The 12,169-nt window shown below is 43.8% G+C and overlaps 1 long non-coding RNA gene across 1 annotated transcript in view; it reads left to right on the plus strand.

The window, feature by feature from the left end:
• The first annotated feature begins 7,617 nt into the window (after positions 1–7,617).
• LOC109299428 overlaps positions 7,618–12,169 on the plus strand; it is a 7,132-nt gene continuing 2,580 nt past the window's right edge. The window contains exons 1-2 of the long non-coding RNA XR_002097835.1: positions 7,618–7,754; positions 10,922–10,923. This is a non-coding gene — a long non-coding RNA (uncharacterized LOC109299428). The remainder of the gene's footprint in view (positions 7,755–10,921; positions 10,924–12,169) is intronic.

Here is a 12,169-nt window from a genome sequence, read left to right on the forward strand (position 1 = left end):
ATTTTAAAATTATTTTTTCAAGTCAGCCAAAGGATCCCATTCCAATCAGATCAAAGCATTTAATTTGATTTTGACTTTAAGAAAATAAAGAAAAATGTAAATTTTTTAAATAAAATGTTATTTTGAAGCGAGTAATCGAAATCACCTGTTAAAAGAAGGTTGAAATGGAGTTATTTGACACTTTTGAAATGCTTCATTGAAATTTCTTTAAACTCAGTCATTTTTCTCTAGGAAGTTTTGATTTTGGTTAACAGTGCTTTATAACTGAAAAACATTCAATTGAAAAATATCAATTATCACTACTGAAGAAACTGAGCTCCTTTAGTCTCCATTTTAAGACAAAATATCTGGAATACAATTCATTCCTGTAGCTCTTTGTGGCAGAGCACATTTGGTGCCTGCCACTTTAGGAGCTGAAAGCAGGCAGCTGGCAGGTGTGAGCCAGCCCTGATGAGGCAGCCACAAGACTACAAGAGGACGAAGTGATTGGAGGAGAGTGCTGAGCACCCTCCATTTTAGCTCATGCCATGAGGGCTAAGCCAGCAGTTGCTGCAAGCAGCCAGGGAAAGAACACCACCTGGATGGAGCTGCTTGGAGTATCTTGGAGGTAAGGGCAGGAGCTATGGGGATGGCAGGAAGCTCCTGGTCTGGGGGCATGACTTGAAACTATGCCCTACTGGGGAAGGATGGTCTGGTGGGACTACCCGTGGCAGGGTAGTTCCCCAGACATGCCAGGCCAGTTGCCTCCCCAGTGAAAGGTGGGTAGATGTGCCTTATAATCCCAGTTTCCGATACCCAGTGGGTAATTTAGAGCTGTGACAGGTAGTGGGGCCAGGCACATTTGCGGACACGTGAGCCCATTGGGTGTAAGACCCCGAGCCCCAGTGAGAGTGCGGATAGGGGCCACAGTGAGGGGCGAGAAATGTGTAGAGGCCCTCACAGAATAGAGTGCATAGTGGTTCCTGAAGGGCTGTGGATGAGGGGTGTAGAGTAGGGTTGTATGGGCAGCCTGAAAGACTGCACATGGGCCAACCTCAACATGAGTGACAACATGAGTGAGTTGCCCAGAGAGGGGCTAGTGGCTGGGTTCAGCCCAGTGTGCCCGCTGCTGTGCCAGCAGCCTCAGGGTCTGTGTGAGGGAGGCCTGAAGGGCTGTGTGTGGGCTGGCTGGAGTGTAAGTAGGAAGGCCAGAAAGGCCATGTAGTGTAGGGCCCAAGGGGGACCCAAAGGAGCTTCACAGACCGGGGCGCATTGAGAGTGGCCCTGTGAGAGGGGGCAGTATGAATGAGACCCTGTGAAGGGCGGAGTGTGAGAGCAGAATACTACAGGCCCAGCAAGGGGCAGAGTTTAGCCCGGCTTTGGGCTGGAGCTGTTGCCAACTTGTGATGCCATCTTCAAGGCAAGGGACATGGTATAGGGAAGGTCAGAGCCATGTATAACAACCCCAGGTATTGGCACATAAAATGGGTAGCCTCCCACATTTTACATCAAGTATATTACAACGAGTCGTGGCAGGTGAGACACGGCACACTGCCCCAGACAGGTGGGCAGGCCAATGTTAGACTGGCCTTGTGATGGCCCCCATCACACTCTTCTCTGACTCTTTTCCCTGTATTTTAACAGTGTCTTTAAAGCATAGACATATTTCATTAGTGAACTCAGTAACGTCATGTATAGAGATAACCCTCCACCCTACTGCTCTACAAACATTTCCAGAATTTTTTTACTAGTTCTTACCTACATTCTTTCTGCACAGTTCCAATTATTTTAAATTTTTATTCCTATTATTTTTGCACCAATTTACTATCCAAATATCGTCCAAATTCTGATTGCCCACTATAACAAGCCATTGCCTCTAAGATAATTGTACCATCTTAATGCAAGTTCTCTGTACATGGCTGAACTTTATTAACTCTATCACGGAATGCTATTATCTTTCCTTTTACTGAATGTAAATATTTCCACTACTTGCTCTACAAAATACAGGAAAAATCTGCACTCTTTGTAATAACTATAGTATAGTGGCCTTATTGAAGGATACTTTATGAGCCAATAAACCTCTTCCCAACTACTTGTTGCCTTCAGTCTCACTGAGTTACCTGCTCAAGAGTCAAATTATTACTTCATAAACCATCCCTCTGGTATTCTCATTCCTCTTACAAATTGTACTCATCTTGCATTTTCTTTATCACTGCATATTTTTCACATGTGATTTTCTCATGTATGTTTATGCTTGCTATGGACCAGAGGCTCAGGTGGTATAAACTGCTATAATTACATTGAGATAGTAGCAGCACACCCATCTCCAGCGGCTAAGAGTCTGACCCTAGACTGATTTTTTTTCCCTCTGAAATTAGCACATTTTCTTATTTGTTTTTTCCAAGTATCTTGCTTTTCCAGTGGTTCTATTCTGAAGAAAGACAGGGATGTCATTAGTTTTTAACCCATTAGTTTTCATAAGTTTTTTACCCATTTTAAGCCTTTAAGAAACTGGAATATATTATCTGTCAGACTGCAACCATTTAAAGGACCATCTGTTGCTCCTGCATCACATGTATGGAAGTCTATTGGAGTAGATTACATCCCTCAGAATGAGCTCCCTAATAGGTAGGTGAGGAAGGAAGGATGGGAAAATCTTTGTGGCAGTGGGTTCTATAGCCTGCCCATACTCCATTGCCATTAGCCTTCTGTGCACTGTCTCAGATGTGACACTTCCAGAAATCAAGTTTCATGCTGTATAGGTAAGATGACCATATGGGATAATATGAAATCTGGGACACTAACACCCCAGCCCCACTGCAGGCTGCAGGGAGTCAATGATCTGTTAATGACCTATTGTTCTTTACTTCACAGGTGATTGTTAACAATTAAAATTAGTCATTTACCAGTTAAGTAATTAATTAACTACTTAACAATTAGTGTTAATGGCCATGCCACTAATCAAGCTAACCTATTTTAGGGCAATTTTCCTGTCTTCTACAGCTTCCTATTACACAGCTCCTGCTGCTCTGCTTCTGTGCCCTGCAGCCTGTGCCCAGGATGCTTGTTTTCATTTTCACTGGCCTTCTGAGACTGACCTCCAAAATCTGGGACTGTCCTGGCCAAACCAGAAGGTATGGTCACCCTATGTATGGGAATGTAAACCAAGTATATCTCTCCCCTAGCTTCACCCAACTTTTTTGTAGGATGACTACATTGCTTCTGCTATCAGAGAATCCCCCATTGCTGCATTCCCCTGATAAATTAATGTTGCAGTGGCATCCACTGCAGAGAAATGTTGGGTTTCATTTTATTTTAATGAGTGATATGTATTTTTATTATTTCAGTACACTATGACCCCAATTATCCAATCAGAATTGAGGCCCAACATTCAAGGCACTATAAAATCATATATGGACCATGACTCCTCCCTTCCCCCCTCCCCACCACCCTGGAACTTGCCATATAAAACTTGACTATATTCTTTGAATAAGCCATTGAGATCTTCTTTTTGGCAATCACTTTACTTTCCTTTTTAAATTGGGTTTGGGTCATTTCCCCTTACACAAACTTTTCTAGCTCAAGGTAGTAGCTGACTGGCATCTAGAGGTCTAATCAGAGGTAAAAGAGCCCAATATACAACTAATGTCAGTGAGAAGAGAGTCAGAACCAAAATCTTGCCTGCTTAAAACACACTCATTTTTGCAGTTTTATTCCTCTTTTGAATTTCTTCTATTTGTAAATAGGTAACTAACTAGTAACTAGCTATTAACTATTTGTATCTTTAGCTAGCTATTAACTATTATTAATTCCAATCATCTCCCAGCCTCCACTCCACAATCATGGAGCTGGGGCTGGGAGATAAGAATTTCTCAGCCCCTGCTTCACCATTGTGATTGCAAAGCAGGGTCTGGGAGCTTCCTGCTGCTGGGGCAGGGGGACATTGTTTCTGCCTGGGCTCCAGTGACAGAACCCAATCTGTCAGAAGGCAGCTTCTGGGGGTAGCAATCTCCCAGCCCCTGCCAGGAGACAGTTATTTCCTGGCCCCATGCTCCTTGCCATCCCCTGGGTTAGCACCTAGGGGAAGCCTACAGCTCCCCCTGGCCATTGCAGGGGGCCAGTGCAGGGCCACCAGGGCCAGGAGCAGACTGCTGCCATGAGCAGCAAATCTGCTCCTGCTTCTTCACATGTGTAGATGCCTACCCAGGATGGGCTTATACTAGAGTAAGTTACTCTGCAGTGATCCACCCTGGAGCATTTGCACAGGCAGATGTACCCATGGGGTCAATCTTTCTGGTTCAATGAATATTTCATTATTTAAATAAAGGGGAAGAGCTTTAACAGCAGAAATAAGACAGACTCAACTTAGAAGATTCATTAGCTTTGTTGTCAGGATGTTTGCTCGGGCTATGGGAGGGGTGTCATATGGTAGCAGTGGAATGAACAACAGTGGCACTGGAGTTACCATTGAAATGACCTGTTATGTGATATATCTATAGAGTGTGTGTGTGTGTGTGTGTGTGGGCTACTGAAGATGAAGGGAAGACTGGATTGTTCCTAAAATAGATTACGAAAAATTCAGAAAGCAATGTCAGCAGAAGCATTTCAGTGTTACAAAATTTTCCATGAGGCAGCAGTGAGTCTTTGACCTCAACTTGAAACATATTATTTTTCTTTTTCCTCTATATTTTAGTCACAGACTGACAGTGTATGTTCATTTCAGCATCATCTGTGCCATAACAATAAGGTAGGAGCTCTTGTGTGACAGTGCCAGATCAATCACACCTTGAAACTACAAATAATTACATATATACCTTCTTCCTTGGTGGCCTATAAGTGACATTTTGGGTTCATTTCACTGCAGTTCCCAACATAAGGTTCAAGGTAGAAGAAAGTACTAAAAATTAAACTTTTTTCATATTACATTTTTCTTAAACAACCTGCTTCTAAAAAAAATGAACAAAACAAATATGCCCATTGCTCAAAAGGTCTGTAAAAATTTAAGCTCCCTCAAATTAGAAGCAACTCCTTGCAAAATACTATATTGATGCCACACTACGGTCATTGTCTTTGGTTTTAATTAGTCAAATCAGAAAATTTAAAGTTAAGATCTCCCCAGTGGGCATAACTCCTTTCTCACACACACATATCTTATAACCGGAATTTTCATTACATTAGCACAAGTTATATGCAACAGTAGAAAATGCTACCTATACATGTGATTCAGTAGTAAGAATAACGGGAGGATTTCAGGCTGCAGTGGACATGTGAGTCTGTTAGCTACCCAGTTAAGGGATGTTAGTACAAGCTGTAGCAGTTCATACTTTTAACTCTGAAGGTCCCCAGTTCAGTCTAAAATGATAGCCATGATGTGCCTTTATGTTAACATAACAAATTACACTACCTTTCCATTACACTGTATCCACTGGCTGGAAATTGAAGCTAGACAAGTTCAGATTTGAGCTAAATTGCGTTTTTTTTCACAATGATGGTAATTAATCATTGGAACAACTCACTAAGAGTTGTGGCGGATTTTCTACCACTAGCAGTTCTTAAATCAAGATTGGATGCTTTTAAAAAAGATACACTCTAGTTTAAATGGAAATTAATCCAGGAAAGTCTTACGGCCTGTGTTATACTGGAGGTCGGACTAGATAATTACAGTGATCTCTTCTGACCTTATAATTTATAAATCTATTATGTACCAAGCAATAACACCACGTTCCCAGAGAAGCTGATGACCAAGCTCATGATGGGATCCTTATGCTATTCTGCATTGCAGTGAATAGTACATTTATGAATCACTTCTTGAAGAAGAGGTCTGGCTGGGTTTCATTTTGGCTTTATTTGGTTTTCGTTTAATTTAAAATTTGCTAAAATAAGACTATCCCACTTGATTATGCCTTTTGTCCCATGACTTCCTGGTTGCAAGTGAAGTCACCTAGTTTTAATGAGCATCTGAATTATCCTCCTGCTGCTGCATCTAGTGGCTGGTTATTTGAATGTTGTTGATGCTGGAGTGAGATCTTACAGTGGTAGAGAAGCTTGCATGTCCCTATGATCCTCAGAGCTATGTTGTCTAGAGTCTTGCACTTCTTGCAGCATCATCCACGGTGAACAGGCCTGAGGGGTGATTCCAGACAAACCACAGTCCAAACCCAAATCCTCAACATCAGTTCAGACAGAAGATGATGTCAGGATCTCAAAGGCTGTAAAGATGGAAGAAGGTTGCAGCAAGATGTAGGTCGCCTGTCATCTAGGATTTTCCCTTGCCACTGGGTCTAGATTTTCACCTTGCTATGATGTACGGTGGTTGTTCCCATGCACCAGCTTCCTCACACTAAACAAAGTCACATGCAGGCTTCTACCACAGGAGACAATAGTCTCCTGTATCAACCTGCAAAAGCCCCATGGAGCTGAGCCAGTAGTGATGGAGATGAGACCAGTGAGTCCAGCAGTTTCCAGCCATGAATCTGCATGCAGGAGGTGGTATCTTGATGGTTGTCTTGCACCTGGGTTGAGACAGGAGTGTAATTCGGCACCTACTAACAGTCCTATTCAGAATTCCTTCTCCTCATCCTACATGGGGAAGAGGCTAGATAAGGTGCCCTAAACCTAGGCTGTTTTATCTGTTCCCAGCTGGATAATCACATCTAGCAAGATTACACTCTCTGCAGTCAAACATTATAAGCAGACAATGATTTTTGCAATGTGGAATGTTCACACCTTGATGGACAACCACAACAACAAATGGCCAGGAAGAAGAACAGCCATCATCTCCAGGGAACTAGTAAGGAACAACATCAACATCACAGTTCTGAGTGAGATGAGATGACTGGACAAGGGTCAGCTGAGGGAAGATGGTGGAAGCTACACATTCCTCTGAAAAGGGAAGCTGGCCCAGGACAGATGTGTTCATAGTGTCAGTTCAGCCATCACAAATCAACTCATTATTCAACTTAAAGAAATACCTGTGGGCATCAGTGTCTTATGACCCCCCCGTCTCAAGTTTATCAGTGTTTTCATTGATCCCTGACACTCAATGCTGCTGAGGATGTCAAAGAACAAATCTGCTCCAACCTTGACCGTGTTCTGACTAATACTCTCAAGACAGACAAGACCATATTTCTTGATGACTTTGATGCCAGAGTGAATGCAATGTGGAACTCTGGAGTGACAACATTGGGAAGGAAGGAGTAGGGAAAGCCAACTCTGATGGCATCCTTCTCCTGGGCAAATGGGCAGAGCATGGTTTTGTCATTACAAACACCATCTTCAGACAGCATACTTAGAGATAACCCCTGCTCTAAGCACTGGCACCTCTTTGATTATATTATTGGTACAGCCTGTGATCCAATGTGTGTCCATATCACATGAGCCATGTGAGGAACTTATGACTGCTGGACAGATCACTGCCGCCTTACATCCATTATGAACATCCAGCTTGCTCCAAACCACCAAAAACAGCCAGAAGCAATGTGAAGATTTTGCAATATCAAATCTCTCCAAGACACAAAAGTCTGTAAAGATCTGCAACAGTGTCTTCAGGAAAAGCTCTCTGCCCTGCCCACAAATGGGGACTACATTGAGGGACTCTCATAGGGGTTTAAAACTGCTGCTCATATGGCTTGTGCTGAATCCATTGGCTATACCACCCACCAACACCAAGACTGGTTCAATAAGGGTGTCATTGAGATCCGAGCCCTCCTCAACCAGAAGAGAAGGGCTCATTCTGCCTGGCAAGTTGACAACTCATTGCAGCAGAAGAAAGAGACGTATCAGTTTCTGAAAGTCGAAGTTCAAAAGAGGATCCAGGAAATCAAAAACCAGTGTGGCAAGATAAAGTCAAGGAGATTCAGCTCTATGCTGACAAATATGACATGCATAGTTTCTTCCAAGCAACAAAAACCATTTAAGGTGCAACCTCCCAAGTTCCTACTTTCCTTCAAACACAGAATGGTTCAGTGCTCCTCCAAGACAATGAATCTATCCAAGCTAGGTGGAAAGAGAACTTCGAGGCTTTGTGATGGATGCCACCACTGAGTCTGTCCCCTAACACTGCAAGAGGGGATCCCTTGTTAACCGTTTTATTCTAGAAATCTGGCATGCCATCAAGTAAACCAAGACCAATAAGGCTATTAGAGCAGACGCCATAGCTGCTGAAATCTTCAAAGCTGGTGATGAGAAACTGGTAGTGAGATTTCACAAATTTTACAAATTTATTCTTTGAATTCAAAACAATGAAGCAAACCCTGGGGACCTGAGAAATACCAGTATCATGACTATCTTCAAGAAAGGAGATAAGTCGGTGTGTGGGAACTATCAAGGTATCACACTACTTTCCACAGCACGGAAAGTCTTCACCTGTATCCTCCTGAACCATCTTCTACCTCTTGCTAAGAAAAAGTCCTGCCAGAATCCAAATGTGGCTTCAGACCATCACACGAGCAATCGACATGATATTTGTTGTCCTCCAAGTCAAAGAAAAGTGTCAGGAACATCAGAACCTGTGTATGGCTTTCATTGACTTCACTAAGGCCTTTGACTACATCAGTCATGAAGCCATGTGAAAAGTACTAACCAGATTTGGATGCCCTGGAAAATACATCAAGGTCCTAAGATTTCTCCAAGGCCAGATGACGATGTGTCATAGCAGGGTACTCCCCGCTGACCCTTATTGCGGTCACGAGACCCCCAGTGGCAATCTCATCCCCCCACCCACAAGGATGGGATGAAGCTGAAGACACTCCCTCCAAGAGCAAAAATTTACCTGAAGAAATGCCAGTGGCATGGTCTGGGGAATTCCTGGCACCACAGCCACCATGATTTATTAGCTTGCGCTGGATCTGGATTGGCCAGTGTGCAGCTGAACACATCATAAAGACATGCCACATGCTGGCTGGGGGGAGAGAGGCAGAGGCCAAGGAGCATGGCTGCAGGACAGCCAACCCTCACTGCAGCCTGCCCCACCAGGGGCAAAAGGGGAAGAGTGACATTTGCTCTTCTGACTTGAGGCTTGCTATTGTGGGACCAGCTGCATAGCACCTAGGAATCATTGGCATAGAGCAGAAGTGCTGAGAGATGACAGGTGCTTTGCTAGATGAATCAAGGCAATGAACTGTGAGTCCGTTCTTTTGGGTGTGGGCCCTGAGAGGTGCATCAGCAGGGCGGCAGAGTGACACCTGACAGGTAAAAGTAAGAATTGAAGGGACTAGCCCTGGTGGGCATAACTGTGAAAGCCTGCTGAACTATATCAAAGTCAGTTACTGATTTTTCAGGAAAAAGTAGACCAATTGTGAAGACAGGGCCATCTCACCACCTGATGGCACTCTATCTGATTAGACTATAAGACCGGGTTGGTATAAGGAAGGGGAGTAAGGGGAGGTAGAGCCCCAAGGAGCAACGTGACACTTGCAGGAGCAGGTGGACACCATTAAGGATCCTCCTTTTTTATTTCAAGATCAAGACATGGTGGGTGAGACAGAGGGTGTGCCCTGTTAACATGAGCGAGTCAGGTCAAGCTATCAGACTCTAAGAGCTGGTGCTTGGAAGATTGGACCCTTAAACCTCAGCAGCACACCCAGATGAGGCATGGCTGCCTACACTATGAGTATTCTTTGTAGCAGATCACAGACAGATCAATTTGTCATCTGAACTGGAGTCAAGCAAGAATGTGTCATCACCCCAATTCTGTTCCTCATTTTTTTTGACTGTCATCCTGGTTCTCATGAAGGACCTTCTCCCTTCTAGAATAGGCTTTGAATACTGAACAGCTGGAGGGCTCTTCAATCTGGAATGTTTTCACTTGAAAACTAAAGTACTCAAACCAACCATCTTTGACCTTCAATATGCTGATGACTGCACCATCCTCACATATACTGAAGAAAAACTCCTGTTTGCAGAAGCCTAATGAACTTTGGACCTCTCTCTCAACATCAGGAAGACAGAAATGCACTGTCAGTCTTCCTAGGCCATGAATGTGGCCCCCCTCCTCTAAATATCATTGAGGGAAAGATCCTGGAGGTAGTTGAGCACTTTACTTACCTCAGTAGATGCCTTTCTCAGAAAATGAGCATTGATGAGGAGATCCAGTAGAGGATCCAGTGCACAAGCATCTCTTTCAGGAAATTGCTTTGTCATTTTTTTTTTAATCACAAGCTCTGGAAAGGCATCAAGATCCAGGTGTATAATGCAGTCATCATCCCCACTTTCCCTTATGGATGTGAAATGTGGGTAGCTTACTGTTGTCATCTCAAGAGGCTCGAGAGGTATCACGCTGCCCCCAGAAAATCCTCTACACCACTGCACAAATGTCAGCATCCTTGCCAGTGTTACCAGCATTGAGTCGGTGATCCTCAAACACCAACTTTGTTGGACTGGACATTTTGTGCAGATGCTCAACTCTCAACTTCTAAAACAAGTGCTCTCTTCCTGGCTTAGCTGCAGCCTGAGATCTTGCAGTGGCGAAAAGAAATGTGATAGGGACACATCAAAGGATATATCAAGCCATACATCAAGAAAATGTACACCAACATCAAAATCTGGGAGGAGCTGGCTGCTAACTGACTCCAATGGCACTGCAGCCTCAGTCAAGTGGCAGCCCACTTTGAGGTATAGCATCTTGCCCTAGAAGCAGAGAAGAGAGAACAGAGGAAGGAAAAGGAGGGAAATCCTAGTCTATGGCCTATTCTCCCCCCATGGAAAGACCTGAAACCTCTGTGGATGGGTCTGTGGCTCAAGGATTGGACTCTTAAGTCACCTCAAGACCCACCAATGAACTGTGGTAGAGAACATTTTTTAATTCAGGGATTGCCAACAATGGTGCAGTCTCTTAAAGGAGACAAGCAGGGGATAGAGCATTGTGGACAGATACTCTCTACTTAAATACGCTTCCCCTTAGTATCTGCTCTCTGCCACTGTGAGAGACCAGGCACTGGCCTAGATGTACCAGTGGGGTGACCCAGTTCTTCTATTGAAGGCAGAAGTGTTAAGGAGGATCTCTGTTAAGCTATTTCATTCCCTCCAGCTCTTCCCTTCTAATTCAAGCACAGCTCTTGCTACATAAAGCCATCATTCAGTTAGCAGGGAAGGGCTTTCACTGAAATCCCCAGAGATACAATGTGCCCCCTCCCCTCAACTTATTTGAGGTGGCTGAGTATGGGACAGGGCACAAATAGGTCTTACCCATCAGCAGACCTGTGGGAACAGAGACAGTAAAGAAAAGAAAACCGAGGTCCATGTACTAGCCTTTTTGTGTCCCTTTTTACCTGTCAAAAATATTCCACCCGCCCTTTCCTGGTTCCATCCACTGGAATAGGGTTTAATAAGTAGACAGACACTGCCAAATCTTTGAGGCCCCTAGAGGTATGCAGGACAATTTTTATTCCTTCTATAGACCTTAAGCTCTTCATGTGATTAGCCACAAAGAATTCAGAATCAAAAGATTATATTGATAGTGTTAATCATTTGAATCTGTTTTGTGTGTGCCCTTGATACTGTAAAAGCAAACCACTCTGTTCTGCCAGGCATTAAAATGCTAAATGTGCAAGGGTCATTAAATCCAGCAGCAATGTTTAATCAGGAACCATATGGGAACAGCACAAAGTCCCTCCGTTATCATGCATGATTAATTTTTTAATAAGAGTCGTCAAGATGGCAGCCTGAAGAATGCATCGTGCTTATGTACGGCTATGCAGTGGACCTTGATAATTCACAGTCGGTATTTGCAATGTTGGCATCTGCATGAGCAACCTAGAGAAAACAACATCTTAACATCACTTTAAGTATTTTCCTCACTTAGCAGGGGAGAGAAGTGGAAGCTTTGATGCAATCCAGAACAGGGCTAAGGGGAAGCTGCAGGATTTGTCACTTGCATAATCCAAGATAATAATGTTTGTAATGGGTTTTCTTTATTGCCTTCAGGTTTCCTCTACAGGAGCTGTATCACTCAGTAGCTGATGTCGCACATGTTCCTCCGCCTACTGATGAGGAGCAGGTGCTGGGAGATGCTTATTGATCGTGATGGCGGGTCTAGCTTGTTAACGCTATCTTGACTGTTAAGGAGGTTGGAGTGGCCTCTAAGGGTAGAGTCTAGAGGTGAGATCAGGCAAGGGAGGCATAATAATCAAGCCCAGGTGAAAGGCTTCAGTGGGAGTCATAGTTTCATAGTTTCATAGTTTCTAGGGTCGGA

The sequence above is a fragment of the Gavialis gangeticus genome, unplaced genomic scaffold, assembly GCF_001723915.1.
Source record: "Gavialis gangeticus isolate Ggan-Ray unplaced genomic scaffold, GavGan_comp1, whole genome shotgun sequence".
Lineage (NCBI taxonomy): Eukaryota > Metazoa > Chordata > Crocodylia > Gavialidae > Gavialis > Gavialis gangeticus.